Here is a 25,796-nt window from a genome sequence, read left to right as displayed (position 1 = left end):
ATTGTCAGCCTTCGTGCCGTTGTTTTTTGCAGATTTTGGAAACCTCCCCGTGTAGGGGAGGTGCTGCCAAAATTTAGAATTGACCCAAATCTATTTGTTTTCATGCAGGTGAAGGAACTGTCTGAGCAGAGCCGGAGCACCTTGGCTACACCGATCATCTTCCTCGGTGTTGCGGGTCTGCCTGCACCGCCTCGCCTCGCCACTGCACCGACTCGCCACCACCCCGCTAGCCTAACTCCACCGACACCCTAGGTATAACCCCTCTTTTGCGTACCTTGGTCATAGATCGCGTAACCAAGTTAGGCGTCTCCCGTCTGAAAGAGATAAGGTTGGTGGTATGCATATCTTTGCATATCTACGGCCGTATCTTTTTCAGATTGTCCATGTTATTTGGACAGCCCGCAGATGCGTAGATGAGTTTAGTTTCCATGGTCCGCTCCGATCCGAGACAAGGTTTCGGTATTACATCCCCGTTGTTCTCCGGATACACACTCTCCCTGCCAAGACGTGTATCGGGAGAACAACGGGGAGGTGCTGCCGAAATTATGTCTGGGATAGGAGCAGACCATGGTAACTAACCTCATCTACGCATCCGCGGGTGGGATGAGGACCTATCCTCACCTATTAGACAGTATGAAAGTCGTGTAGATGTAGTTGATGGTTGCATTACTCACTGGCATTTTAGAGGATGGATGACCGTCAATGGATGTACACGGGCTGGAAAAGTCACATGGAGTACACAGATGAATGGTTTCGCAAGACCGAGGCTTTTTTGAACAAGGCATTTGTCAAGGCTTTGTCATCACATCTGCTAGAGCCGTGTCCCTGCTCCAAATGTGCAAACAGGAGAAGGATAAATAGGGTCGACATGGGTAAACATCTTGTGAAGAATGGATATATGCCGGGCTACACCCGGTGGATCTACCATGGTGAAGCCCATCGTACGAGAGAGGAGGTGGTGAGACCACGCGTCGAAGCTTTTGATGATGATGCCGGTGTACCAGACTTGTTAGATGATGTTCACCAAGCACTCGGCGTTGACGAACGCGAGAAGGAGGAGATGGAGGCAGCCACAAAGGCTTTCTACGAGATGATGAACTCTGCTCAGAAGCCCCTTTACGATGGGTCCTCGATGTCTGAACTTGACGCCATCGGACGCTTGATGGCGTTGAAGTCCGAGTTAAACATCAGTCGAGACGGCTTCGATAAGATGTTGATCGTGATTGGCACCCTGCTTCCGGAGGGCCACATTCTGCCAAAAGAGCATGTACGATTCACAGAAGCTCCTTCGGGCACTTAAGATGCCGTATGAGCAGATACATGCTTGTCCAAAGGGGTGCATCCTATTCTGGAAAGAACATATGGACGCAAAGTACTGTCCAAAGTGTGAATCGTCTAGGTACCTAGAGACAGACTCTGGTGATGGTTAGAAGAGTCAGACGACAATCCCAGTGAAGATCATACGACGCCTTTCGTTCCTATCGAGGATCCAACGGCTATTCATGAACGAGGAATCCGCGAAACAGATGACATGGCACAAAAATAGAAAACAGTACAGTCCGGAGAAGATGGTGCATCCAGCCGATGGTGAAGCATGGAAACACTTCGATGACATATATCGTGAAAAAGCTGGAGAGGCTCGTAATGTACGTGTTGCGTTGGCAACAGACAGGTTCAATCCTTATGGAATGATGGCTGCCCCATACACATGTTGGCCCGTGTTCGTTATCCCCCTCAATCTCCCCCCCCCCCGGTGTCTCCTTTGAATGACATAACATATTCTTGTCGTTGATAATTCCTGGACACCCGAGGAGTAATATGGGTGTGTTCATGGAGCCGGTGATTGATGAATTGATCCATGCTTGGGAGGTAGGGGTATGGACATACGACAGAGCTACAAAGACAAGCTTCAAAATGCACGTTTGGTACCAGTACTCCATGCATGACTTCCTCGTGTATGGTTATTCAGCGGTTGGTGTGTTCACGGGAAGTTCCCATGCCCAGTATGCAAGGAAGCTTTGAGGTTCATCTGGTTACGGAAGGGTGGCAGGTATTCGTTGTTCGACGCACATCGGCAATTCCTCCCTTCTGAGCATCCATTCAGACAAGACATCAAGAACTTTACGAAAGGTGTCATAGTGACAGACCCTCCACTGCGGATGATGACTGGTGCCGAGGTTCATGCGCAGATAGATGCTCTCATGTCCACTCCAGATGGTGGGTTTGTGGGATATGGTGAGCAACATATGTGGACACATAAGTCAGGATTGACGAGGCTCCCCTATTTCGATGACCTTCTTCTACCACATAACATCGATGTAATGCACACCGAGAAGAATGTCGCCGAGGCACTTTGGGGAACACTCATGGACACTGAAAAGTCTAAGGACAACACTAAGGCTAGAGTGGACCTGGCAACGTTATGTGATAGACCAAAGCAAGAGATGCAGCCTCCTAGAGGCAACAAGACATGGAGGCGGCCTAAGGTCGATTTCGTCTTGACCAGGGATCAGAGGAGGGAAGTACTTCAATGGATCCAAACGCTAATGTTCCCTGATGGGTATGCAGCGAATCTGAGGAGGGGAGTCAACTTAGGCACTCTGCGAGTTAACGGGATGAAGAGTCATGACTTCCACATCTGGATTGAGCGGCTTCTTCCAGCGATGGTTCGAGGCTATGTCCCTGATCATATATGGCAAGTGCTTGCAGAGTTGAGCTATTTCTTTCACCAGCTTTGTGCAAAGCAGCTTGACCGGTCCGTCGTTCGTGACTTGGAAAAAGCGGCACCTGTGTTGGTCTGTAAGTTGGAGAAGATCTTTCCACCCGGCTTCTTCTTGCCGATGCAGCATTTGATTGTGCACCTCCCCTATGAGGCACATATGGGGGGGCCCGTGCAGGTCCGGTGGTGCTATCCAATCGAGAGATGTCTGAAGACTGTTCGAACAAAATGTAGAAATAAGGCCAAAATCGAGGCTTCCATTGCAGAGGAAACCGTTAGGGAGGAGGTGGGAACCTTCACACAGAAATACTACAAACCGAACCTCCTTCCTAGTGTGCATAATCCACCCCCTCGTTACAATGCTGGCGAAAATGAATCGAAGCTCAGCCTTTTCTAAGGGCAGCTCGGAAGCGCAAGTGCATCGACCTCTAAGCAATTGAAAAATGAAGAGTGGCGCAGTATCATGCTGTATGTGTTGACCAACCTTGTCGAGGTGCAGCCGTTCATTAGGTAAGTTCTCAACCCCCTTGTTTCGATACGCCGTCACACTATTTCGCATCCAAACCCCTTATTTCTCTTTGGTACAGGGAATTCACTTGTCAAACCTGGCAAGGACGAAGGGATCCAACCCTGCAGGAAACTGATACCCTTCTTTCAAAGGGTGCGCGACCAGGGAGGCCCGATTTCATTTCTTGGTTCAAACGGAAGGCCCAAACTGATGTTACTATAAGTGACGAGTTAAGACAGGTTGCAAACGGCTGTGCCATTAGGATCAAGTCATTTAACGGCTACGACGTGAATGGATATCGCTTTCAAACAACATGCTATGAGCAGAGTCGGCCCAATCGAAAGACCACAAATAGCGGAGTTTTAACACCAGGCACTGATGAGGTCCAATATTATGGAAGAATTGAGGAAATCTATGAACTTTCATTTCATGGTTCCAAAGCTCTTAATCCTGTCATATTCAAATGCCACTGGTTTGATCCTGGAGCAACTAGACGGACCCCTAATCTTGGGCTAGTGGAGATTCAACCAGATTCCGTCTACCCAGGAAAAGATGTCTATATTGTGGCTCAACAGGCCTACCAGGTGTATTATATGCCATACACGTGCCAAGACGAAGAGCTTAAGTGTTGGGCTATTGTGCACAAGGTATCACCACATGGTAAACTACCTGCCCCAAATGATGAAGATTACAACTTCAATCCAAGCACATATGAGGGAGAGTTCTTTCAAGAGGAGGGGCTACAAGGAAGCTTTGTGATAGACTTAACCGAAGCGATAGAAATGGAAGTAGACAATGAAAGGGTTGATGATGAGGATGCTGGAGATGAGGTCCAAAATGTGGATGACCTACAAATGCTTGAGCGATTACGTTTAGGCAATGACAATGAAGACAACATTCCTCCTTCAATTAGTGTTGATGATTTGGACAATGTTGATAGCGATGATGAGGCCTATGATCCAGCTAATCCAAATAATGATGATTATTTCTAATAAATGTAATACTAAAGTTGATTATCATTTTGCATCTATTTCTAATTAAGTGTTTTGTAAGCATGAATATTATTGCTAATACATGTAATACTTTTCTTTTTTTTCAGGTGAATCAACAAAGATGGCGGGTGGGCGTCACAGGCCCGTCAGGTCGCTTTACCAAGCGGGGGAGGAGGCCGAGGGGTCGGACACGAGGAGGAGGAGGAACCCGAGGAGCAGGAGGCCCCCGGCACGTCTCCAGGTGTCGGAGGAGGCGGAGCCGGTGACACCCATGGAGAGGGCGCATGAGGAGGAGGAGGAGGAGGAGGTTTCACAGACGCCCCCCGAGGGCGACGAGGAGGAGGCGCCCTTCGACGAGCAGGAGGCATTGGCGGGAGGCATGGGTTCCTCTTCCTCTGCTCCGAGGGTGTACCTGCGAGGTCCCGCGAGCCTCCCTGCTTTTCCGCTTCCTCACCGCCGCCCAGTGATTCGCCCTAAAGGGCAAAAGTAAGTAAACTTGACATTTTATTTGCCCCTACTTCATATGATAAGTTCAAACAAAGATGAACTACTAATTTTTCTTAATCACATGTGCAGGAACTGGGTGGTTGTGTCCGGTGCTGGTGCATGCACCCCCAATGGCATCCTGGGTCTTCTGTGCAGGCAACACTACCCCGGCGTCGTCACGTACAAGAACAACACGTTGGCGGCCTGTTCGTTTGACCACTACGCCATCGTCGCTCATACGGAGCCATACCCCAACAAGGCAGCACGGGTCATTGGGGAGTTCTGGGTAAGTCTCCTCGCATAGCATTGCTTCTTTCATTGAACTTTTTCTTTAAAAAATATCCATTCAAATATCGTGTTTGTCTGCAGGCTTATTTCAAATGCGAGGAGGGATTTGAGGGCAGGAAGGATCAGGTGGCGACCAAAGCCTGCAAAAAGCTCGTCGTCGACATGATTCACGAGGCGAAGATCCAGGCCGTTGTCACTTACTACGGGTCGAAGCTTGGACAGAGGGTCAAAAAGGCCGACGCCAGAACCATGGACCTGACCCGGGAGCAGTACATTGAGGTACATGAGAACATCTAGATTGATTCGTTTTGAGAATAAGTAGGTTTAATTCGATCATCTTATATGTCAATTACCGGATGACATGCAGATGATTCCCTGGTGGTGCGGATCGTATCCTGAGGCGTGGGAGAAGATCATGGACAACTGGTTTACGGAGGGGTATGCCTCGATGCACAACGCTGCAAGGGAACGGCGTTTGGAGATGCAAGGACCAGCACACCATCAAGGCAGCCGCAACCTCGCCGGATACAGAGACGCATGGGTACACGAATTCATTTATCTATTCTGATGCTCAATTATGACTGATTTGTAATCTTCTTGATGTCTTTCTCGTAGAGGGCGGCACATCAAGGCCAGGAGTGCTTGGAGTTCCAGGCATGGTGCATGTCCCACAAGGGAAAGGCGACGTCCGACGTCTCCTTCAGCCTGGAGGACGGGCCCTAGGAGTACATGAACCCGAGCGTCCACACCCGCATCAGTGAGTACACGTCGGCGGCAAGGTCAGTCCATGGGCCAGACTTCGACCCGTGCACGTAGGAGATTGATACGGACCTCGTCATGAGGTTGGGAGGAGGGAAGAAGCACGGCCGCATGTGGATTGCCGATGGCACAATCGACTCGACCGCTGTCCCTGACCTCTCCACGATCCGAGCCCGGAGCACGAGCGAGAGCCCGGCCATACGCACACGGCCGACCATTGCACAGCAATGGGTCGATGTCCTCGAGGTAATTTCAGTTTGACTCGTCGTATATTGACTTTTACACACCGTAATTAGCTATGCATTACTGAAACATTGGAGTGAAATGTTGCAGGCTGGGCTCGAAGAAGAAGCTCGGCAGCGTCAAGAGCTATAGGCGCAGCTTATGTCCCAGCGTCAGACCTATGAGAGTAGGTTGACGGGCATCACGGAGACCTATGAGACTCGGTTGTCGAGCATCATGGGCTTTCTTCAAAGCCTTGGGCAACATACGGGTCTTGCTGTGCCACCTGAGCTGCTCGCTCCACCACCTCCACCTGCAGCCTCACCCTGGGATGGACCTACACCTGTGAGTATGAAAGTTAATTGCAGTCTCTTACATGCAAGTAATTTCTAATTAGCTAGCCAAGTACATGTCTAACACATAGAATATATACTCCTTTGTGCAGCCTCAGTCGGCGGGTTCCAATAATCCGCCTAATCCTCAGGATCCGTATCAGTTACCGCCCGATCAAAGGCGTATTTGGTAATGAGTTTGAACTTGTCCATGTTCATGGAATTGTGGTAATAAACTGGATGTTAGATGATGAACAACTTTTGAACTTGTGAATTTCGATGTGATATATTCAGACACTTATGTTTGTGACTTCTAAATGGTGTTTGTGATATGTAAGTGATGAATGTGTGATAATGGGATGGATGTGTGATGAATGTCATGGATTTGAAGAATGTGATGAATATCTGTGAAATTTTCTGTTTGAATGTGTGATGGAAGTGTTGGAATGTAAAAACAAGAAAAAAATAGGCAATTATAGACGCTTTGCTGAGTGTCACACTAGGCAAAGGCCTCTTTGCTGAGTGCAATGCCCACTGCACTCGGTAGAGCTGGCAAAAACTAGAGGAAAACACCAGATTTCCCAGCTTTGCCGAGTGTAATGGCAAGGACACTCGGCAAAGCTGGGCTCTTTGCCGAGTGTCAGGCCACAGCACTCGGCAAAGGGGAAGGCTTTGCCGAGTGTCACCATAGACACTCGGCAAAGAGACTTTTTTAAAAAAAATAAAAAAATTCTTTGCCGAGAGCCGACACTCGGCAAACAATTTCGGGAAAAAAATTATATAAATTCTTTGCCGAGTGTCGTCCTTGAGACACTTGGCAAAGCAACCGTCATGATAGCGCACCGTTAACGGCTACTTTTCTTTGCCGAGTGTCCGGTCGACACTCGGCAAAGGCTTTGCCGAGTGCCCGACAAATGACACTCGGCAAAGAAGGCTTTGCCGACTTTTTTTTCTCCGAGTGGCCTATGCCGAGTGCAGCGCTCGGCAAAGCCTTTGCCGAGTGTTTTTAGGCCTTTGGCACTCGGCAAAGTCCCTGTTTCCAGTAGTGTATTTCCAAACCACATAGTATCAAGATACTCTCAGCCAGACATTTTGGAATCCACCACGGTTATTAACTGAATATATTGCGGTCATTCACAGCGAAGTGGAATCATCCAAACATGTATAGGTGAGATAACTGAGCAGGTTCCTTAACCCAATTACCACTAATCTAAACAGCATCAGATTCTCAATAGGAAGCTTTTTATCAGCACTGAGGCACACATGAACTGTAAGTAGAAAGCATTAGCCCATGCCCATAAATATTGAACCTCTTATGCATGTTGAAGGCACACGTAACAACGATTCAAAACTAGAAACCAATAACATGGAATAATCTTTATTTTCTTATTCTGGGAGAATAAGCAACGTTGTGCAGTCCTTCAACTCTGTCCACAACCATCTGAATATTTTCATGTATGTAAATCATCATATATGAAATACAGAAAATGCTCTAAACTTAGAATTGTGATTGCGTTACTGAACCCACTCGTTTAGAAGTTTGAATCTTGTTTATCTGAAGAAACAATGCAGGTGACGTATTGCTTCACTATGACTACCCAGCACCTCCTTGCTGCTATTGCCAGCCTGCCTTGCTGATATGGACCTGCATGCTGGACCACTCTTATGCTACTGGCTGCTTAACTGATGGGGCTCAGGCAGCACAGAATAAACCACATAGGTGATTAGATTTCACACAATGTGCACATTGCTAGGGATGAATTGATAGATCAAAACCTGGAAACCACAAAATATCTGGAACTAAAGCATGTAAACATGTAGAACCTAAATATGGCAACATCCATACCTGCATGGATTGGCAATCAACAAGCCTGCTTTCAGACCTGAGATTGGTGTATCTTCATGTGTTTTATTGGCCAATTTCTATAGAACCAAAAAAATATCAGTGCACACAGGCTCTAGCTGCAACCTTACTCAAAGGCAATAACAAATTATGGAACTAAAATTGATCATAAAGTCATTGTAGACCAAAAAAATAATCTAATCCTCACAGCAATGCAGGAAGTGGTGTTTTTTTTTCTTCAAATATACGACATCTGCTTTGAACTGGTGAACCAGAAGATAGCTATCATAATAACCTTGGGTTCTTATTAGCAACCACAGTGTATATGGACAGCTTTTGCGTCAGTGGGCTATAGTTATTGTTGCTACCACAATGTATATGGCCTGGGTAGTCCATATGAGAGAGGCATGGGAGAGAGTGAGCAGAGAGAAGAATTATTTGTTTATTCCTTATGGGCAGCCCATAAGACTATGGATACCTTTAGTTATGGACTACTCTATAGACCACCTCTACAATGTTTCAGCTAGCTGGTAGACAATATTCTAATGCCTATGGTCTACTTTTCTGCAACATTGTGGTTGCTCTTAAGAAATAAAAACTGGTTATAAGAATGACATCTGCTTTGATAGCTATCATAGGGGATGTTAACACCTTAGCAAAAAAGAAACACAATGCAACTGGAAGCAAAGGAACTTACCGGTTCACTTTTGAATCTAGCCGATCCACTCAAGTTGATTTCCTAGAAACAACTAGTACCCTTCGTTGAGTACCTTGCATCACAAAGCACAGAGAAAAGAAACATCAGGAACCATGGAATAGAAACTGGGGAAAATACAAAAAAGGCAAATGACAAAAGGGAAACCTATTTAGAACTCAGATACATTCACTAAAATTGCAAAGGCCACTACCAGCAAAGAGAAAAATTGAAAACACACACAACACACAGAATGAAACAAAAGAAGCAAGAACAGACGAAGATTGCACGCAGAGTCAGATCCACACGAGTAGACAAACTCTGCACCGAAAAACCCACAAGCACAGAGTGCAACATCTAAGCTTCGAGCAGCCCCCAGGAGTAGAGGGAAAGTGAATCTTTTGGCAAGAAGGAGACCAGACCTGGCCTGCAAAAAGCACCAGGCAAAAGGCAAGACCGTCCAAGAAAAAAATAGGACATGGACGGAGGTGCGCCGCCGTCCGTATTACCTTGGAGAGAAGAGCCTAGGTGATGAGATGCTGGCGGCTCCAAGGACGGCCATGCCCGCTTCACGTGGTTCATGCGCCTAGCGCAAGGGACCGCCGGACCCATGCAGATGGCGTCGTGGTTGTCCATGGCCATCTACCACGCCTAGATCTACGCGCGCTTGGGTATCTACCTGAGTCTATGTCGGCAGAACCAGCCCCTCCCTTCCATGCATGCTCGCAGGCACCCACCGCCGGAGTGCCAGAGGCCACCCACGCCGGTGCGCCCCTTGCCACGCGCTGCACCCACGCCCTCGTTGGTGCGCTGCTGGGCCAGGGGCCACCCTCGCCCAGCGCCTATAGTCACACCCGGGGCCTGCCCGCCCCGGTGCAATGCCACGCTGGGGGACGCTATCCCCTGAGCTGCCTGCGCAAGACCGCTGAGCCCCGCCAGGGCCGGTGTGCCGTGGCCGAGGGGCGCCCACGCCTGGGCTGACCGCACTAGGGGTGCCCTTGCTCGGGCCGCAAACGCTTGACCGTCGATCCCACCAGTGCGCTGCCGAGCCGAGGGGCGTCGGGGCAGACACGCGATAGGACTCCCACGCCGGGATCCGCCCATACCCGGGAGCCCGCGACCGAGGCCGCCGTGCCATGGGCCTCCCGCCTTGGGCCACCAGAGCAGGGGCTGCCGCGCCAGGACGCCCACGTCGTTGCCTCCGCTAATGCTTGAGAGAGAGGAAGAGAGAGAGAGAGGGGGAGGGAGAAGGGTAAAGGGAGGGAGAAGTAAACAAGCTCCTATCCTTGGTCCGAGAGAGAAAGCTCGTTGCGCTGTACAGGACTACAGGTGCTCTCGCCAATTGTAGACAACGCTAGAGGTGTCAGACACTCAGACATGAGAAGCGCGCGAATGTCCTGAGGAAAAGGCGGGAAAGTAGATGATCCACACGATGAAGATCAGACTGCACACACTAAAAAGGATGACATGGCCGGGGCAAGGGCCTTCCGAGGCCGGCGGCTCTCTCGGGGTTAGACGTGTTCCATAACTTTGGTATAACGAAAGAATAAAATAAAAATAATATTGACAAAGCATTAGCTATGACCACCATATTTGCTGTTGAAAATTTCGATTGGGCACTACTGGTAACAACTAATCACGTTATCAAGGTAATCAAAGGCTAGGATAATCAAAGGAAAGAATTGAGCATTAGGAACTCTAAAAGTAAGTCATAATATCTAAGCAACTGCAAAAGTACGTAAGCCTGTAGTGGCTGATTTAGTGACTCGTATGGCAGTGGTGAAAAAGGAATCAGCTTATATAGAAGAAAACAATTCGATACATAAAAATCATGAAGAGCGCTGCAAGCAACAGGTAAAAATAAAAGGAGTATACAAACAAACAGATTAGTAAGTAAAATATATGAAACAAATCAATACACAAAAACATGAAGATTAGACCATTATAGTAGGCAGGTGGATTCGTGGATGCCAGCTTGATTACTTGCACACGGTTGTCGGCAAATGGCAAGAGACGGGGATGGTTGGGCTAATAGGCTGAGCAGCCATGAGGCCGTGAGAACGACTGATCCACCGGGGTCCATGTGCCCTGCTGGACAACGGCATGGAGGTAGAGAAGTAGTAGCGGATAGAGTGGTAGTGAGAGAACAAAGGACGAACAACCCTCTAAATATAAGATGAATTTGTGTTCGAGCTATGTTGCGCCTTGTCACAAGCACCTAGAGACAAATTTGCATATACAAGGTGGGTGCTGACAGAGGCCGTTTGACCAGAGAAACTGGGGGAAAATTCACATATACAAGCAAATAGACCTAGATCCCCACCAGGTCATCGGGCCACGAATCCCGGGGCACGCTAACAAGTCTTCTTCTGATATCAACAAGGCTGATTGTCAGGCCTAGTAGCGCATGCCCTTGGCCCTCCTCCAGGGAAGGGAGGCGATGATCTTTTATAGTCACTACTACAATAAGCATTTGTAGGGGCGGCTGGCGATGGTTTGTAGAGGCGGCTCGGCCAGCCGCCCCTACCATACCGTCTCTACAAATCATGCATTTATACCCGCCCCTACAAATTGATTTGTAGAGACGGCTGGTGTCATCAGCCGCCCCTACAAATCGATTTGTAGGGGCGGCCGTAGTACCAACTACCCCTATAATACCTGTTTGTAGGGACGGTTCAGTCTAGAACCGCCCATATAGTACATTTTTCCGCAAAAAAAAAATTCAAATTTACAATTCAAATTCGACTAGAACATATATATATTTATATGCATATATAATTCAAATCTGACCAGAACATATATAATTCAAATCTAACCACAAGCACAAGAGCACAAGGTGTTGGTACTGAGGATTTCTACCTAAGTGAATGTTACAAGTATGCATACAAACATATAAGCTAATGAGGATTGTCGATATGTATACGTCTTGAGAATCGATATGAAGTAACTGGGCTCATGCACACTGGACAGCTCATGCACACCTGCAAAAATATAATTAACTGATTAACTTTACTTGTTAGTAAAGTTAATTCACAAGAATATATACAATCCATCATTAATTAGACAGAATTCACAAGTCTAATTCATATGACTGCTTTCATATGATTTCTACTGCTGCATTAACAAGAGCTCTACTAAATCATATGAAAACAAAAGAGACTAGGCCATTAAGTATGTGACAGTCTGACTGAAACTAACCTTATAACCTTAACATGATTCAATTGGCACATGCCCTCAGATCAGTAGAAAATCCAATCCCCTCGACGAGATGATATCCTGCAAAGAGAAGAGATGAAAAAATGGTGTGTATTCAACTAATGTAGTAATAGAAGTTCAGTTATCTCTTACAGAAAATTAGAACAATATCCAAATGTACAACAATCGACCTTAGCTATGATGTACTATATAAATAGAATGCAATATACACCTAAGCTGTAGCTTTCAACCGTACCTAAACAATCAATCCAGCGCATTTCAGTGACCTCATTTTGAGTTGGTTCAGATGCAACATTGGTGTTTAAATTGAGCACTAAAATAAAAGATTTGGTGCAAGAAAAAACATCAGGCTGATATAAATACTCCGTAACATAAATGCATGGTATACAGTTCCATGTTAAACTAAGTTAACATGGGGAATGCAATTTTACACGATAGAGTAAATCAGCAGCAGTAGCAGGCAAACAACAATCTTTTCTATTTCAATGTAGTTGCAGTTGCACATACAGTAGTGCTAGTGGAGTAAGTACTATTATTGTTCTATCCTATAAATGGCACACGGAAAGAATGCCATAAATGCATAAACTTTGATGTAGTATCCCTGCAACAGAAAATAGAAGGTTTCCACATTCCAGAAAAAATAACACTAGAAGTCATAGAGGAAATCAATTCTCTAAAAAGCTTTATAACTTGCAGCATACCTTAACACATTTCACATTATATATTGGTGATTCTGAAAATAAAAAATCCGACAGAACAGTTAATTTTGCTAGAATTACATAAATCAATTACTGAGATGCCAGTACGATTCTACAACATTGACCGAAACTTTCAGTACAGCCCTTTAAAAGGAGCCACGTTTTAAAACTGCATCAATGCCTGAATTCGAAGTACAGTTTTAACGCCTTTCAAAAATTTAACGTGATGAATCGGTGATTCTGAAAATAAAAAATCTGACACAACAGTTAATTTTGCTAGAATTACATAAATCAATTACTGAGATGCCAGCACGATTGTACAACATTATCTGAAGCTTTTAGTACAGCCCTTTAAGAGGAGCCACGTTTTAAAACTGCATCAATGCCTGAATTTGAAGTACAGTTTTAATGCCTTTAAAAAATTTAACATGATGAAATAAAAATCAGAAGGAACACCAAGAAACAGGCTAGCATTATTGGTCCAAGGATGTACAGAGAGCTCCAGAATCATAAACATGCTAAAAATTTAGGTATGTGAGAAGGCATGTGAGAGAATTGAGCTACTTTTCTACTCTGTAAGATGTCCAGACCATTGTCCTAACAAAAGCAACTACTAAAGAAGTGAACTAGCTCAGGCCAAAAATACCCTGAATCAAACTCACTCAAGCATGACCCAGTTTCAGGCAACCGTCACTAGTGTCTAAGGCAAGTAATAGATGCTGGAACTAGGTAACTAATATTATCAGACTTTTTAAAGCTGAAATAGAAATTTGGGGGGCTTTTTTCCTGTAACACAGTCACACATGCTAGTGCTAATTTGTAGACTGAACCTATGCATCGTCCAAAGAGTGATTAATTATGTAGTATTTCTGTCATGTAGGAGCGCTAAGTTCAGATTGTAGGTTATATGATCTTACAGCAAAGGATAGTAATTTGAATCCGATGCAAGTAAATGTCCCAACTCCCAACCATTTTGTCCTCTACGGTTTAGTTAAGAAAATCTCAACACCAGTTAAATGTTTCTTAAGAAAATCTCAACACCAGTTAAATGTTTCTTCTGTTCTCTCGCCACTTCCATCATCTCTCTACTGCCTAACTCTTACAAAAACAACTGTACAAAAAACAGACAAAGGCCAGGTGGGAAGTGCATTACATATTCTTGTATGACGATGCATTTAATCACAACACCATCCAACAGAGGCTAGCACATAGCAGTCAATTGCAAAACAACAGTTAGCTTGCATTGAGATTTCATAAAACACCTAGATTACACGCAGTGGCAGCACAGAGCAGCAAGCACGTAGCAGCAGCACAGAGCAACCAGCAGAGGATTTCCAGCGGCCGAACTCCAGATGCACAGTAGCAGCAACGCTAGGTAGCAGCATGGGGATTAGGGGTGATAGGGAGGACAACCTCACCTAGATTCTCCATGCACAATGGTGCCGGCGAGGTAGAGGTACTCGAAGATGAGACGGATCCGGTACCCCTAATGGCCGCTCAACGCCATGACTTGGCGGAGGGTGAAGGACGGCGATGGATGGGGCTAGGCGGGGTGGTGCGACGGATGAGACTTGGTGCTGCCTACGGCAAGCCGGGAACCCCAAACCCTAACGAATTTGGTGCCAACACAAAGCTGCAAACGATAAGGTGGATGTGCCGCGTCGGCATCGGCGGAGCGCACCAGTGGTGACCAGGCGGGCAGTGAAGGTGGAGGGTGGGAGCGTGATGTGTGGGTGCAGGATCCGGCGGCAGAGGGGGTCGGAGAGACTGAGGTGAAATGGGAGAAGAGAGGGGGAGAGAGGAGAGGAGCGCTGAGCACGTTGGACGCAGTACCGAGGGGATGGGACGACCGGTTTCGGACTTGAGTCCGAACATAACCCATCTTCATAATTTTTTTGGGTCCGATGGCTCAGGCTACAGACGTGTTTTATTAAAATGCGTCGCTGACTACTTTTGTAGGGGCTGCAGCCTTTTGTACGTGCAATATTTGTAGGGGCGGCTATTGATTGAGCCGCCCCTACAAATCGCAACACCGGGGGCTGCTGGTGAGTGAGCCGCCCCTACAAATCAACCCATTTGTAGAGGCGGCTCATATCACCAGCCGCTCCTACTGTGCCATTTGTAGGGGCGGCTGGTCTCGTGGGTCCCGAGCACGCCCACTGTAGGGGTGCCTCCATCCCAGCTGCCCTACAAAAAAATTGAGCCGTTGCTACAAACCTTTTCTGTAGTAGTGAGTTTTCAACCAAACCCAACACCTTCGAAGAGGCAGCAATGGGAAATCGGAGAGACTTTGATAGTGATCCCCTCATCCACAGTAGGCATCCGAGGACTCCCATTGTAGGCCGTCATCTTGCTTTACAAGCATTCTTCTGAGCATGACTTACCCGAAGAGCCTTCTCCCAACATTGCTGCAGCGTCTGTAGGCATTGGGGATGGTGGCATGGTGGTTGATCTAGGCATTTGCTAAATCTAATTAAGAATATCAGGGAAGAAGATGTGGTATGCTCTGCGAAAGCTTCCACCACATCCTGTTTTATAGGCGACTAACGAACCAGCTGTAGGTGGATCGGACTATGAGATTCATACTCCATGGCATCACAAGCGGAATAGTAAAGGAAATGAAAATGAGGCAGCTCGGATTCATCGCTCCACCACATTCTTATCTTTAGTAAGACTTCTTTATGCACTTTATCTGGAGGACTGAAGACCATTTTTAGTGTAGTAACCGATGGACAGAGCTATCGACTAGCTCGTCTAAAAATCCTTCGGGGCCTACTATCGGTGTTATGGATCATGAGTACCTCACCATCTAGAGAAGAGTCCAATGGGACGGGATGAGCTGAACTTGCTAAAAGAGAAGCCCAACCTGGATGGGGTAATATCTAGGTCTTGGGAAACAAGCCACTGGCAATGTAGCCTTGGAAACCAAGATATTCATGTTGATCTGATAAGATCAGATAGATTTCCTTGTAACAAACTATGAAACACATTTGTAACTCATAGATTTCTCAGCGCACATGTTAGTCATAGTGCTTGTGTTGCCATCTATAATTACCATAACCAAACATGACTATGCATAGGGCACATGATCCTTACATGGGAAGGCTTGGCGAAGTTTGCCGGCTGTTGCTAGCACAGACGAGGGGAAGAAGAGAAGAAAATGGGAAAGGGAAAAGGAACTGATGGGTGGTTGCTGAGTGGGAGTAGGGGCGCTAGCGTGGTGATAGCAGACGCTACATCCCGAGGAAATATGTTTTGATAGTTTATTTTTTGATATTGTAGATGTTAATATATTTGTCCGTGATCCTTGTCAAAATTTAAAAAGTTTGGCTTGTAGCACTAAGCGAAAATGACTTATGATTTGGAAGCAATGATTCTATACCAAAACCTAACTCATGTGTATCAAGCATAACTATTATAGTAAATTACCGAATTGTACAATAGCTAATATAGAAAAGGCTAATAAGTCAAGGTATATATATATGTGTCATCATATAGAACCGGTACGTACGCATGTAGGAAGCAATGATCATATTGATTTACATTACAAGTAGGTGTCAGCAAAGTATAGTATGTGATATAAACCACACATGGATTGATGTGTGGTGCAAGGAGAAAAACTTCGATTGGCTATGGAAAAGCAAATAAAGTAAATAAATTACATTTGATATTGAAATGAATTGCACTTCTGGAAATATATTTCATGGAGAATTTAACGAAACAGATTTGATGTTGTAGATATTGGTACATTTTTGTGTGAAGTTGGCAAGTTTATTTAAAGAAGTATGACTTAGGATAAAGCCAAGTGAGCAATAATTATGAGCAGAGGGAGTAATTTATAAATAAAGAGTCCATTTGATTAATTCACCGTATGTAGAGAGTAATTGATGAATAAATACATACATACATAAATAAATAATAGTGCTAATTTCTTTCACTGTATATATGTATACTCGTATTTTAAACAAGTGTCCACTTCTTTTATTATATAGGTACTTGGTGATAGTTGATGATATCTGGCATTGGCAAGATTGGGAAATCATCAGAAGGGCTCTTCCCGAGGGTGTGCCGAGGCGTAGAACACTCGCTACAACTCGTGCCAATGTTATAGCTGAAAAATGTCGTCTCACTAAATTTGACAATGGTGATGCATGTATCTACCGATACGGTGGTATCAATGATCAGGATGCTGCCACGCTATCTAGGAGAGTATTTACTAAGAAAGTCCTGAGCATACATCACAAGAAGAAAGCCCTGATCAGGTCCCCAGCTAGTATTGTATTTGGCACGAAGATCCTGCCCAAGAAGATTGCCGAGATGTGCTGTGGCATGCCCCTTGCAGTAGAGTGTTTGTCGTGGGCAGTGGCAAGCAGCATGGACGTGAAGTGGTACAATATTTTTCGAACCGAGGCAATTTATGATATCATGGGCCATTATTCTACGGAAAAAACTGTCCGACTTGAAAGGCTGCTATGGCACGTGCTGCTGGATGGGCTTCTGAGTAGTGGTAATAATCATGTGTCGTTGAAGCCGCTGGCAGAGAGTCTACGCCTTGGTTATGACGACCTTCCTCTTCATCTCAAGACTTGCCTGTTGTAATGTAGCATGTACCCAACTGGCTACTTGAAGATTGAAAGGCATGGTCTGGTGAGGATATGGATGGCCGAAGGATTTCTTTACCACCAAGCAGGGGAGGAGGAAGCAGCAGCAGCAGCAGCAGAAGGTTGCCTTGACGAGCTTGTCTCCAGGGGTCTCTTGCAGCCAGAATCATCAGAAGAGAATAAGCAATACTACCGTGTGCACCCCATGATGCGAGCCTTCCTAGTATGCAAATCAAAACAGGCTACTTTTGCTGCATATCATGAGGAGGACAGTCGTCCGTCGATCTTGGATGCTCGTCGGATCCGTCGGTTGTCTGTCGGTTTCCTGGGAAGGCCGGATGGCGTTGTTTCAGTAATGGATGGAGCACTGCGTACACGCTCCCTTGTGGTTTTTTCTTATCCCTGGCCGCACGCTGGTGGTTGTCTAGTCCGCTGGGAAAAGTTGGAAGATGTGCGAGTGCTGAGCATTGAAAGCACCGGGTTTCCTCTATCTGATATTGATCTGGCAGATATTTGCAGTAGGCTGCTCCGGTTGAGGTACCTGGGTCTCAGGGCCACGCCCATCAGTGGACTTCCGCCGCAAATAGGGAGACTGCGGAGTCCGGAGACCCTGGACGTAAGCAGCACCCACGTAAGTGAGATACCCAAGGAAATCCAGGAATTGTGTGGTTTGGAGACGCTGGACTTGAGCAACACAAGCGTGAAGGAGCTACCGAGAGAGATTGGAAAACTGCAACAGTTGAAGACTCTGAATGTGAGCTACACCAGGGTTAGGGAGCTGCCGAGAGAAATTGGAAAGCTGCAGCGCTTAGAAACTCTGGATGTAAGTCACTCCAGGGTCAGGGAGCTTCCGAGAGAAATTGGGAAACTGCAGCACATGAAGACTCTGAATGTGAGCCACACCAGTGTCAGGGAGCTGCCTTGGTTGCTCACAAACTCGTTCAGTGTGCTTGCTGGTAACAAGTATCCTGCTAAGGCGGGGAAGCTTTCTAACAATGACTTGGCTGTCTTGCGACATCTGGATGAGGAAACTATTTTGTCTTCACTAGTAAAACCTGGAGAGGACCTAACCATCATGTTATATGATTATTCGTATCAGCTTCTCCTTGTCGTAGGACTCAAGATAGTCCGCAGACACATGAGAGTCCCGGAGTGGGTCACACAACACATGGCCAGTGTTTCCACATTGGATATCAGTCTCTGCAAACTGGAGGACGACGACCTTGAATACCTGTGTAATAGAATGCCAAACCTGCAGCACCTTACACTGAGACTTTAAGTCCTCCCAAGGAAGGCTACAGTCAGCACTTATGCGAATCCCAGGTATTGAGGAGAATCTGGAGATTGAGGAGATCAGAGAAGCCCAGGAATAACTGCGCTCATTCTGCCTTGCCGAATGAAATCACAGGTATATGTGGGTGATATATCTTAGAACAGAAGCAATAGCGGTAGCTTAGTTCAACTCTCCGTTTCAAGAAAAAACCAGAAATTTCTGATGCCTGATGCATTTGTTTCTTCGTCCATTTTTGTTTACTGTTTCAGGTCTTTGACAATTATGCACCTTTCACTGATCGCTGTTGCTCGTGGATTATTATATATATCTCTGGTTTGCGTTCTTCAGTCAATAAAGACGTAGTGTTTCACTACTACAAAGAAGTGGACTTGATAAATGACACTTGGCCCCCTTGCCAAGATGTGATGCTTGTTATGTGTGTCGGTGCTTCTTCTCCATGCCGCGTGCCAGTTTGTTACTGAGAAATTTACATACCTCCTGCATTGGACAAAAGAACACGATAATATGTAATAAATAACTGATGTATGTGGTTGTTTGTTTTAAGCGTTGGTATGTTATACATGTGGCATACAAAAACATCATTCAAACTTTGGTCAATATCTGTACACACTTGGTTCTCAGTTTTTTTTCCCGTTTCACTTTGACATATCTTGTGATCTCTTACATTTACAATGATGCCTCTACAGCGGCTACAGTGCGGCAGGTGAGACGTTCGGCGTCTGCCTCTACAGCGGCTACAGTACCACAGCAGGGAGCCATTGCGGCGCCGCCTTCCCCTACCGTGCATTCATACAAGGAAGCAGTAGATTATCTATCAATTCTTTCCCTAATCCTACTGCTAACCCTTGTACCCCCTCCATGCCGATTATCTCCTTCAGCTCCGTGAGTCGAAGACGTCCGAGCGGCTTGGTGAGGACGTCCACGAGTTGCCGACCAGTTTCAACGAAATCGATGACGATCTACCCTCCATTGACACAGTCCCTGAGGAAGTGGAACTTCACGTCGATGTGTTTGCTCTGGTAGTGCAGAACCAGATTCCTCGTGAGGGCGATGGTGGGCGGATTGTCAACCATCAGTGCTGGTGGGTGAGCTTCCATGCTGGTCAGCTCTCCCAGCAGCCGGCGCAGCCACACAACTTGGCACGCCATTGTGGCCGCCGCTACGTACTCTGCCTCACACGTAGATAGCACCACCAGCTTTTGTTTCAGCGACATCCATGAGATTGGAGCCGACCCGAGGAAGACGAGCACGACAGAGGTGCTCCGTCGTCCGTCGATGTCCCCCGCCATGTCTACATCGCTGAAGACAGTGAGCTGCAGCCTACTTCCGCCAGTCTTGGGAAAGACGATCCCCTGATCCATCGTCCCCTTGATGTAGCGCAGTAGCCGCTTCATTGCAGCCCAGTGATCCTCTCTGGGATCCTCCATGAAGTGACCGACGTAGCCCACGGCGAACGCAATGTCCGGCCTCATGTGGACTAGGTAGCGCAGACCGCCGACAATGCTCCGGTAGAGTGTTGCATCCACCTTCACCGCGATGCTAGCCTTTGTCAGCTTCAGCCGCTCCTCCATCGGAGTCACGCATGGCTTGCACTCAGCCATGCCGCTCTGCTCCAACAGCTTCGAGGCGTACGCACTCTGACCGAGCGTGAGTGCCTCCCTCCCCTATCTCACCTCAATGCCGAGGTAGTAGGTGAGCGCCCCAAGATCGCTCATTCAAAAATGAGCCGCCATCTCGCGCTTGAAGCTATTGATGTCCTCCGTGCGCGCGCTAGTGATGATCAAGTCGTCCACATACATGCCGATGACGAGCTCCTCCTCCCCCCGTCGCCGCGTGTAGAGCGCGTGCTCGGTTACGCACCTTGTGAACCCAAGCTCGGCCAGCGTGGCATCAAGCTTGGCGTTCCACGCTCGCGGGGCCTGCCGCAGCCCGTAGAGCACCTTGCATAGTCGGAGCACCCTGTGCTCCGCTCCCTTGACGGCGAAACCTAGAGGTTGCCTGACGAAGACCGTCTCCACTAGCTCGCCATTGAGGAAGGCTGATTTAACATCCAAGTGATGGACGCACCAGTCCTTTACTGATGCAGAAGCTAGTAGCAAACAAACAGACTCCATGCACGCTACCAGCGCAAAGACTTCCTCGAAGTCGATGCCCTCACGCTGTACAAAGCCTCGGGCCACGAGGCACGCCTTGTGCTTGACAATGGCGCCGTGCTCGTCCTACTTGACCTTGTACACCCACTTCAGGCTGATCAGACGGCATCCTGAAGATGGATCAACGAGTTGCCAAGTCTCGTTTTCCTCGATCGCCTTCATCTCCTCCAGCATCACCTGTCGCCAATCTCCATCGCGCTCGGCTAGCGTGAACATGGGTGGTTCCTCAGCACTGGTGAGCAGCAGCTCTGGATCATTGAGCAGCCTACCCGCCAGGCCTGAGGGCCCTGTACCACCGATGAGGTCGTCCAGCCTACGGACCACACCTCCTCACCTTCGTGGAAGGCATCCACGAACTCAGTGATGTCACTTGCAGGTGAGGCAAACTCGATCGGCGTTGATGGAATTCCCTGTTCCGCCGGAGTGCTCGGCAGAGCACCTGGAGTGCTCGGCACCTCGGATGTAGTGCTTGGCACTACTTCTGGATAGCTTGTCACAACTCCTGTAGTGCTCGGCACTACTGTAGGAGTGCTCAGCCTCAGTCTTGGAGTGGTTGGCACCACTGCAAGACATCTTGGCTCCACTACGGGAGTGCTCGGCACCCGTCCTGGAGTGGTCGCCACCACTGTAGAACCTCCCGGCACCACTCCTGGCGTGCAAGAAAAAACATCAGGCTGATATACCATGCATTGATAAGATAAAGCAACCATCTGCATTAAGATTTCATCTAAACTTAAGGTTCCAATCTATGGAATTTGTGGACATGCCCACAAACTTCCACCAAACAACCAAACTCCAAATCAACCAAGTTCACAATTAAAGACATCTGATCACTAAAGTTCACAAAGACACAACAAGACTAGACATGATACTCGAACTAACAACGTAGTAACTTTTAACAAGGAACCTAACACCTATGGGGCGGTGTCAATCATGGTGAACGACCGGTGCTTCTTCTTGTAGATCAGTGGCATCCCAAGTTGAGCAAGAAGCTCATCCACTTGCTTCTGGAGACGTCTCTCGGCTCTCTGTGATGCACGCAACTCTCCTTTGACTTCTTCATCCACCCCCTGCATGGCATGGACATGATGCACTGTTGCCTCTAGAGTTGGATCACTTTCTGGTGGTGCCAGGACCTGCCAGTTACCCTCATGGTCATTGCGAGGAAGGAACCTGAAATGATCCTCCTTCATGGCCTCAAAACGACGACCATGGTAGTAGATGTAGGCGTCCTGCGCTGCATCTTCCATGCCATCCAATGCATGGGCCCTTCTGGAAGTGGCACGGTGGACAGTCTCCACCTCATGTCCATTCTTGATGTTGTTCCAAGCGGTGACCACCAGCTCCACCTTCCAAAAGGTTGCCTCCAAAGGATGCTGGTACTCTGCACAGTGGTAGTTGATGGAGGCGTGTAGGTCGGGGTAGTAGTCATCCAGCACATGGGTAAGGAGGGTGTGGTAGTAGGCCGTCTCCGGGGCTAGCTTGAAGTAGTACTTGCACTTCCAGCCTATCTCCTCATCCACCACAGGGACAGCTGGGGATGGCACAGGTGTAGGTGAAGTAGCTGACGACTCCTCTAGGGTAGCTACAGCAGGATATACAGGTGCAGCAGCTGGAGTAGGAGCAGGTGCAGGTGTAGGTGTAGGAGTCGGGGTACCCATCCACTCCTCATCATCCTCGACCAAGGGTTCCACCTCATCATCGGAGATGATCACAATCTCCTTCTCCACCTGAGGAGCACGGGGGGTGAACATAGCGCGGTAGCCTGCAGTGCTGAGGCGAGCGGTCTTCGGGTTACGAGACATCTATAGATTTAGAGTAAGATAGAATTAGAATAAAAAATTTTTATATAATAGATTAAGGTATGAAAAGCATAAATATTTTAATAAAATAACAAGAATGAGACAGTAAGCAAGAAATCCAGTGAAGCAAAGATGCTAAAACGACCATTTCTAACTAGGCTTGCGTCCTACAGTCAACACGGCTCTGATACCAATTTGTCACACCCAATTTTAAGGATAAAATTGAATGCACTATACTCATATGTGCCCAGGGATCAGTCACACACACAAGTTGACAAATTATATAAAAGTATCATCACAGTGTATCTTACAACACGATTAATAATATCACATAGTCTTATACATCACAGCGGAAAATAAAAGGATAACTCTCTCGTGGAAGCTCCAACACAGGGACGGTCAACTGATTGACCACAAGCCTAATAATCCTCACGAAACTCCTCATACACATTGTCATCTGTTACCCATCCAGGATTTTTATCCAAATATAGAAAGTAAACAAGCGTAAGTACATCCCGTACTTAACAAGTTAACATGGGGTTATGAAGCTCAAAAAGGTTGACACTAGTTTACTACAGTTAGCACTTTTAATAAGTCAAGATTTTATTATCAAGTATTATCAAGTTATGCTTAAGCTCCCATTTAAACCCACATAATCAGATATCAGAATCTTTTGCATCATATTATCATCGTATACCATCATAAATGAACAACATTGAGTTACCAATTATTCTGTGAGTTTTCTGGGCCGCTCGTGTTCATGAGCACTGCTGTTATAACAGTTTGTAACCCTCTGCAGAGGTTGTACACATTCACCGTGAGTCGTGATTCCCATATGCTCGGGTTAATTACTCCCATATCACTGCCAAGGTGAGCGGGCAGGGTACACTATGAAGCCATTTCATAGGTTTCTCTAACAAGTTAGGGTCGCTAGGTTTCCTTGGCAGGCAGATGTAGGAACCTTCACTTTCCTATGGCATATATCCATCGTGGCCATACACATAGGAACAGAGGCAGCCCTATACCCAATGTGGCAAGCCCCTTTTGCGCCATCAAGGTAACCTCTAACAAGGTAGAAAAGGTCCTATTACTGAGCTAAAGTCAGAGCCATGTGACTCTCACGGTTGCACAATCAGTCCCAGCTTTTGCCGACAGATAAGTCCTTATGGAGGGCCGAGAGCACAATGATCGAAAATCATTAGCTCCTTCGCCCTATAATTCTGTTGTTTAAAAGCCAGTTTTACCTTTTTGTTCCATAGAACCATCATTCATTATGTAGATCATATATAGTTACATTGAGCGCTAGCAAACTACCCATAATCATCCACGAATCTTTTTCGAACAGGATCCCAATCACAGACATTGCAGATTACAACAGTTTTTCAATATACATACCAGAGATTGTAAAGCGGAAGACTTAAGTTTTAATATTACAAACCAGTTGTTTCAAACTTACAATACCATAAGTGTCATACAACCATAGTAGCGGGATAATATTACATTAACATTATTTATTTCACACAAACTACTGCCTTGTCCAAAGGCCATTCATCATTCCTCATTGTCATCGACTTCAAACACTGTCATGCAGCAGGGACCAAAACAAGCCTGCGCATGCGACTCACCTGCAACAAGGGTTAACAAACCCTGAGTACAAAAGTACTCAATAAGACTAACCCGACGTAAAAAGGGGTGAAGGACTTTAGAGATGCAGGTGTTGGGGCAAGGTAAGGATGTAGCAAGATTCAAAAGTTCTTTGCCAAAAGCTTACTATTATTGATCCTATTTTCAAGTTTTACCCCTAAGTCCTTTTAGTTCAATATCTCAAACTAAGTGTTCATATCCCATATTCCAATCCTTCTCATTCCATTCTTTTTCTCATGTTTTAGTAATTCACCAGTCCTGCATTGCTTCTGTAACGAATCGAGTCTCCATATCCGCGGAGCACCGGCAATTCGAATTGATTCAAGTCCCAGCTGGGGATTCCTTATCACACGACATATGTAGAACTTAATCTTGCATATATCAACCTCGCTACCGGATCCTCCTATACTAAGCCAACTCCACGCCACCCGAGAGCACAGCACACCTCAAATCCGGCCACATTCCAGCCACGAGGGTACACGCTACTCCCTCCATCTCTCCACTCCCAGTGCGTGGGCATTCGTCTTAATATCGGATTAGCCGAAGTAGGCTTACCGGAGTATGTGACCAGTACTACAAAGTGTCTCGTTCAGAAGATCAACAATGAGTTGCCTTTAAGCGACATAGTCGGCAACGTTACCCAACATTCAAGATAAGTCACCCGACTAGTCTCTAGTTCATTCTATCTTCTTTCTTTCTTTCTTTCTTTGGCCAGTATGCCATCTTTGATCGTATCGAAACTTTTACTTTGAAAACCTACCATAAAGCATACTAAGCATTCTACGCCTTTGTAAATGAAATCATCTTCAAGGATGGTAAACAATTAACAAGGTAGGCAATGCATCAAGTAGGTAACATTTGAATTAATCAACTTAATGCAATAAGTAACATAGGTGATAAACTTTTCAAAGTAAACAAGGTAATGGTTTAATGCATAAACCGGGGCTTGCCTTCGTTGATGATCTCAGGTTCCGGATCAGTACCACAATTATCGAATCCCATGACAACCGAGGATTCTTCCATAACTTGCTCAACTAAAATTGGTTCACTCTTGGATTCTACATGAAATAATAGCATATGCTTCAACATGATGATACTGTAAACATGATGCTTTCATGGTGCATGAAATATAACAACACCTTGAATACAACTTTCCTTCACGGTACAGTTGCAAGCTAACAAAACCAACTTGCTATTCTACCATTGAGAACCACACAAGTGACTTGACCAAACTGATCTTGAAACCCTACTGGTCACAAAACATGACCAAAACAAGATCAAACCCTAAACTAACACTTAGGGTTTGCTTTCATCCATTTTTGAATTAATTTGGAAATAAGCCCAAAAATGAACTTGTTCCAAATGACCTCAAAATTTTATGTAAGCTTCCTCATGACAAATTAGTGTACGAAAACAAATTTCACAATTTTTGGAGTCATACAGTGGCCTACAAAAATCATGGAAATTACATTTATCAATTAATTGACTGAATTATTAAACATTAAAAATTTATTCAAATTTCAAGTTTTATATTTTTAAACCATA

At 46.2% G+C, this 25,796-nt stretch overlaps 1 pseudogene; it reads left to right on the top strand.

Moving 5' to 3' along the window:
• The first annotated feature begins 5,722 nt into the window (after window positions 1-5,722).
• The window catches only part of LOC136481128 (disease resistance protein Pik-1-like), a 43,099-nt pseudogene continuing 23,025 nt past the window's right edge, over window positions 5,723-25,796 (top strand).

The sequence above is a fragment of the Miscanthus floridulus genome, chromosome 9, assembly GCF_019320115.1.
Source record: "Miscanthus floridulus cultivar M001 chromosome 9, ASM1932011v1, whole genome shotgun sequence".
Lineage (NCBI taxonomy): Eukaryota > Viridiplantae > Streptophyta > Magnoliopsida > Poales > Poaceae > Miscanthus > Miscanthus floridulus.
The sequence above is the reverse complement of the archived record's forward strand: the minus strand, read 5'-3'. Positions and strand labels throughout refer to the sequence as shown.